Source organism: Hevea brasiliensis, chromosome 16 (genome assembly GCF_030052815.1).
Source record: "Hevea brasiliensis isolate MT/VB/25A 57/8 chromosome 16, ASM3005281v1, whole genome shotgun sequence".
NCBI lineage: Eukaryota > Viridiplantae > Streptophyta > Magnoliopsida > Malpighiales > Euphorbiaceae > Hevea > Hevea brasiliensis.
Window position 1 is genome coordinate 41147443 of NC_079508.1, and position 6000 is coordinate 41153442.

Genomic DNA, 6000 nt, shown 5'->3' on the forward strand with positions numbered 1-6000 from the left:
TATTCTAGTGTCTGGCCTCTCAACTGACTCAGATGCAGGCCTCAGTGATAGACCAGCTGTCTCAGGTATACCAGGTTTCCTACCCCTTTGTGGTGCAGGAGCAGGTCTGTTAGTTTGTGTTGAAGCAACAGTAGTAGTCCTCTTTGGACAATTCTTGATCTGATGTTCTGTCGATCCACACCGTAAGCATGCACCGATCACTCGCCAACACTCCCCCTTATGCCACTTCTGACAGTACTGACAAGCAGAAGATGCAGGGGCTGATCCCCTAAACACCGTCCCTGGAGAGCTGCCCATTGATGGTGTGGGCTGGCCCCTCCTAGGTGTGAATCATGCAGGCCCCGAGACCGACCACGACCTGTGGTGGTCCTGAACTCTGAGCAGGAGGACCCTTACTCTTCTTACTGGGAGCAGAAAATGCACTGGACTGACCCGGACCACTCTTCTGCTGTCTTTCCCTTCTGTTTTGTTCATTGATTCTGACCCTTTCCACTTTTGATGTTGCATCTACCAGTTTAGCAAAATCCGTAATCTCCAGTGCTGTGATCATAACTTTGATGTTGTCATTGAGCCCTTCCTCAAACCGTCTGCACCTTTCTGCTTCGGTAGGGACTATCTCCCTCCCATACCAGCTCAGTCTAACGAACTCACGCTCATACTCAGCCACTGACAACTGTCTCTGTCTCAAACTGATGAATTCCCTTCTTCGCTCTTCTAAATACACTTTACTAATATATTTCTTCCTGAACTCTGTGAGGAAGAATTCCCAAGTAATCCGTTCAGGTTGCACCTCACTGGTCACTGTGTCCCACCACTGATATGCATCATCCTGAAGTAGGGACACAACACCCACCGAGTTACGCTCGGGTACAGTTTAGTTGTTTGATGCTGATGGTTCTGTCCAACCAATTTTCTGCAGCCATGGGATCATCCTCCCTCTTTTCAAAGAAGTCTACAGCCCCATGTTTTCGTAATTTATCCAGATGAGATTTTTGTGGTGCTGGTGGAGGTTGTGGCTGTGGTTGTGGTGGTGGAATTGCCCCCATCATTTGCCGGTAGAATTCAGTCATTTGCTGAAATAGCGCAAACTGAGGTTGGGCAGGTGCCTCAGCTGCTGGTGGAGCAGATTCTCTCCTGCCTCCAGACTCAGCCCTTGGTGGAGCATGACTCTCCACCTCTTCATCAACTGCTCTTTGCGAAGCAGGATCCATAACATATTCAAAATGAGAAAACAAACAGATCTGCATCAGTGTCACCTCAACACTTACAAATGCAATGCAATGGTATGTACTCTATCTAGACCCAGAAATGCCTAAACCGATGCTCTGATACCACTAAATGTGACACCCCTTACCGGTCTACAGTGTAGCCGAGCAAGTTATGCCACTCAGTGTGTCGGAACACCAATTCATGTTTCAATTTCAATTAATCCTTTTTAATTCAGTTATTTATAATTTTTGATAAATCTAAATTTTTCCATAAATTTTATAAAAATCCTAGAGAGTCTTGCTATAAATTGGAAAAAGCAGTTCTTCCAACTCATTAAAAATACTTCCAATAATATCATCACATTATTCTCAATCAACCTCTAATATATTCTCAACCATTTCTCAATTCACTTCAGTATCTCAAAAATTTAATTCAATTCATAACACAATCAACTCAATGAAAATTGCTCAATTTATTACTGAACATATTCCATAGATACTTACATTAAAAGCATAATTACATGAACTTATAATATACATTACAGAAAGTTACAAAATACAAAATATCAAAATATCAAAATGGCCTAATGTCCTACCAAATACACTGCAATGTGAGGTGACTCTGAACTCTGAGTGCAGATATGAAGGCTCACCCTGTATGAGGTCTGCTGGACTCCCCAGCTATGTCTCCAATACCTGCGCGTGACAAAAGCGACGCGCTAAGCAATTCTGCTTTGTGGTGACAATATAAAATAAAATAAAATAAAACATGTGTGCAGAATGTATGTTTACATTTTTGGGTGAACTAAGTCTCAAATGGTTATTGCAATATTATTCAATTGAAGTTTGGTAAGATTTATTAATACTGCCCGAGTAACCTACACTAGTTGGTGGATCGATAAATGGGTAACCAGTGCATGGGTACTAAGTACCTCGGACCATCACACCATCGCATACATTGTGTCTCCTTGTGCAGTAGCAGTAATAAGCAATAAGTGATAATTATCGGGAATTAAACCCGAGTATAACAACTCAATATCATAGCCAAGGGCTATTATGTCACAGAATGGCATGGGAAGCCATGAAATACAGAATGGCATAAAGCCATATGCAGTACTGCTAACAGAACCCTATTGGCATGCCAACTTATCCAAACAAATCACATTAGGCCTACTAGGGCATTTAACACTTTCATTTATGTAATTCTTTGAAATTGAATTTTTATGATTACTATTCATTTCATTGGTCAACCAAAATGTTGACTTTTGCATTGGCAATAGGTAAATTAGTTTAAATATCATCAACATACCACATTTTGCATTTTAAACTTGTTGGTATTGGTTGCCAATACCATCTCTAAGCTTAATGTGAATTGGACAGAATTTTCAGTTTTGGAGCTTTGGATTTACTGTTCCATTAGTTACTGTTGCAGTAGGTATTTGGAAAAATGATCAACATGAAAGTTGTTCCTTATTTTGTCTAGTTGAATTTCCTTTTTTGAATCATTCCATTTTGAGTTTTATAGCTCAAGTTATGGTCCAAAAACCACAACCGGCCGGATTGAAGTTTTCAGGGCTGACTATATCTACAGTGCAGTGAACAGTGACTGCAACTCAATTGTTGGATAGGTTCTGGTCATAATTTGGGGTAGGTTTCTTCATGAAAGTTGTTGGTCTATATCTCAGCTTGTTTCTGGTAAAATTTCAGGTCAATTGGACCTTTCTACATTGAGTTATGGCCAAATGAACAATTACTGTTCATTTGGTCATTCTGCAGAAAGAGCCTGCAGGTCACCCGGATTTGAGCAAGTTTTTGGTCCACTTGGTTTGGTTTTATGGGCATGGTTTCTTCACCAAAGTTGTGCCATTTTGTGTCTAGTTTCATGTCCAATTGGCCAAACACCAATTGAACCTCTAAAAGTCAAGTTATGGCTGTCCAAACAGGCTGGACTCATAGCCACACCTGCAGGTCACACAAGGCAGCCACATCAACCTCAAATCCCACAACCCAATTCACTTCATTTTTGATTCAAACCAAATCAAATGATCACTAATTGACCATTAAAACCTACTTCCATCATCACAAGATCAAGTCTCATTCTTCAACCCAAACCCTAACTCAACAATTCAAAACCATGCATTATCATTGCATTTATCAATTCACTTATAAGTTACACTTTAAGGGGCAGCCATACTTGCATGTTAGCTCCCCAAAAATTATCACCATATTACCCTAACCATGGCTGCCAAAATTTAGGGTTAGCATACCAATGTCTTTCATCAAATTTCTTGGTCATTTGCTCACCTATATAGTTCTCAAACATGAAATTAAAGTGAGATTCAAGGTTTAGGTCACTAACCTCTTATGGGGTGAATTTTCCACTTGCTCAAAGTCTTGGTTTCTTTTTCTTTTTGCTCCCACAAGAATCACTAAGATGATAGAATGAATTTTTGTGTTAGCAATTAGGGTTTTTAGTGGAAGGAAGCTAGGAAAATGGAGGGAGGAAGGTTTGTTAATGGTGGAATGTGGGGAGGTGAGTGAGACGGCTTGAAGAAGAAGAGGGGCTGCTCTTTTTGGTTTCTAGAATTCTACCTCCTTTATCCATTTTTATTGCATTTTAATTGTCTTGCTTAATTGTGATTGGCCATAGCATTTTTAATTACCTCATGCTTACATAAGCATGAGGTAATAAATCCCATTATTTCCATTTTCCTTTCTTTCATTGCTTATTAATTTTTTTAAAAAAATTTTCATTAATATTTGTTCATATTTTATGTCATATAATTCACTTTCATAAATGGACAAGTTGGTCAAAAATCATCTCTGAAGACGAAATGACCAAAATGCCTTCCGTTTGGCTTAACGGGCCAAAATTATCTGTACCGATTGAAAAATTTTTCTAAGCATTTCCTTGGCATTCTAATGCCATAAGAACCTCAATAACCCTTCTCTAGAGTCCCAATAATTATTTTATAATTTTTCCCCCCGGTCTAGGGCTTCTGGTTGCGAGAACCGCAACTTCTCACTAGGTTACCCATCGCTAGGGCACCGGCTCATTTAACTCAGTTGTAGTTTATTTCTAAAATTTTTACTAAATTTTTCTTATTAATATTTGAGTTAATTATGGTTCCTCACTTTAGTTTAAATATTTTTCCGGACGTTCTAGCTGTCCGGACCGACACTGGTCACCAGAACAGCAGAATGTACGGAGTTGCTACCGGGAGGGTGTTACAATTGGAGTCACACAATTTCATTTATGGCCTAAAATGTATAATGCCCTCAACAAACACAACCTGCAAAAAATAGCACTTCTAATAATTCATTTCTTCTCCAACTTCCTTGCTTCAATTTGACATTCAAGGCACTTCTATATATCATCAACACATCTCAACAATCCCAATTGCATGGTATAATACAAAAATACCAAAGTTAGGCCAAACCCTAACTCACAATTTCAACCTCATAAAATCTCAAAGTAAATCAACTTCTAATACTTATAAATGCATCAACCAACATCATTAAATCACTTTATATACATCATAGTCATCAAAAACCATCACTCACCATGGGTACCAAAAATTCACTCCCCCCATAACTCACCTATTTCTTTTAGTTTCTTACAAATTTTACTTCATTTTAACCTTAACTCAAGGATTAATAAAGGAAAAAAGGAAGATTAGGCACTAACCTCTTGGGTAACTTGTTAAACTTCAACTTTTCTTCTTCTTTTCACTATCAATGGCTTCCTTATGGAGTGGGCTAACTTTTTAATGAAGGGGTCTATGGGTTTTGGTGAGGAGAAAGCTTGGAAAATCAAGCTTTAGGGAAGACAAAAATGGAGGGAGAGAGCTCTCATGGTGGACGGCTCAAAGAGAGGGAGAGAGAGAAGAGGGAAGAAGAAGATGGAGGCTTGGGGTTAGTGGGATTTTGTCTCTTATCTCATATATATATATTTGTACTTTAAATTTTAAATTGTCATAAGCTCTTTATTTTCTTTTCTTTCCCTTTTCTTTTCTCTTCTTCTTTTTCCTAATTCAAATTCATAAACTTGTAATTTTAATTTATATTAATTATTCCATTCTCTAAATTTTAAATTTGACATTTAGGTCAAAAGTCACCTCTGGGGGGTGAAATGATCAAAATGCCCTTCATGGTGTATATCGGGTTATTTTTATTATTTTTGTACCAAATAAATAAATTCTCTAAATTTTTCTTTATTTCCTCTAAAATTTTTCAATATTTTCTTAACATTTATTCCTTCAATTTATGCCTCCTTATAATAGTTTAAGTGTAGTTCCAGACATTCTGACTGTTTGAACAGACATTAGTCATCGAAACAGTAAAATGTACGGACTACCTACGGTGAGGGCGTTACATATTGTTTTTAGTGGGGCGGGAGTTGTTCCATCAATGAAACTAGAAAGATATTTAGTAATTGAGGAGAGGGATGAATTGAGTTTTCCAAGCTCAAAAATTCTTTATACTAAATTTGATAGAGTAGGCATGAGTTGCCGAGATTGAATGAGAAGTGAGAGGTGGGGTGGCCATGAGTAGTTGAGTGTTTGAAGAAGGAGAGTTAGGATTGAAGATTATTGGCTGAATGATGTTCTCGTATGTATTCTTTAAGAGTACAAATGAAGTTACATAGTGCTATAAAAGGTAGTTACATGAAAAATATAAGTACAAATTCACAAGATAATAAATAAATTATAACAAGATAACTAACCAACGAGAGTTTATTTAGTTGGTGATACTCAATTAACAGTCCTATTAAATTAAGAGTTCCAACCGT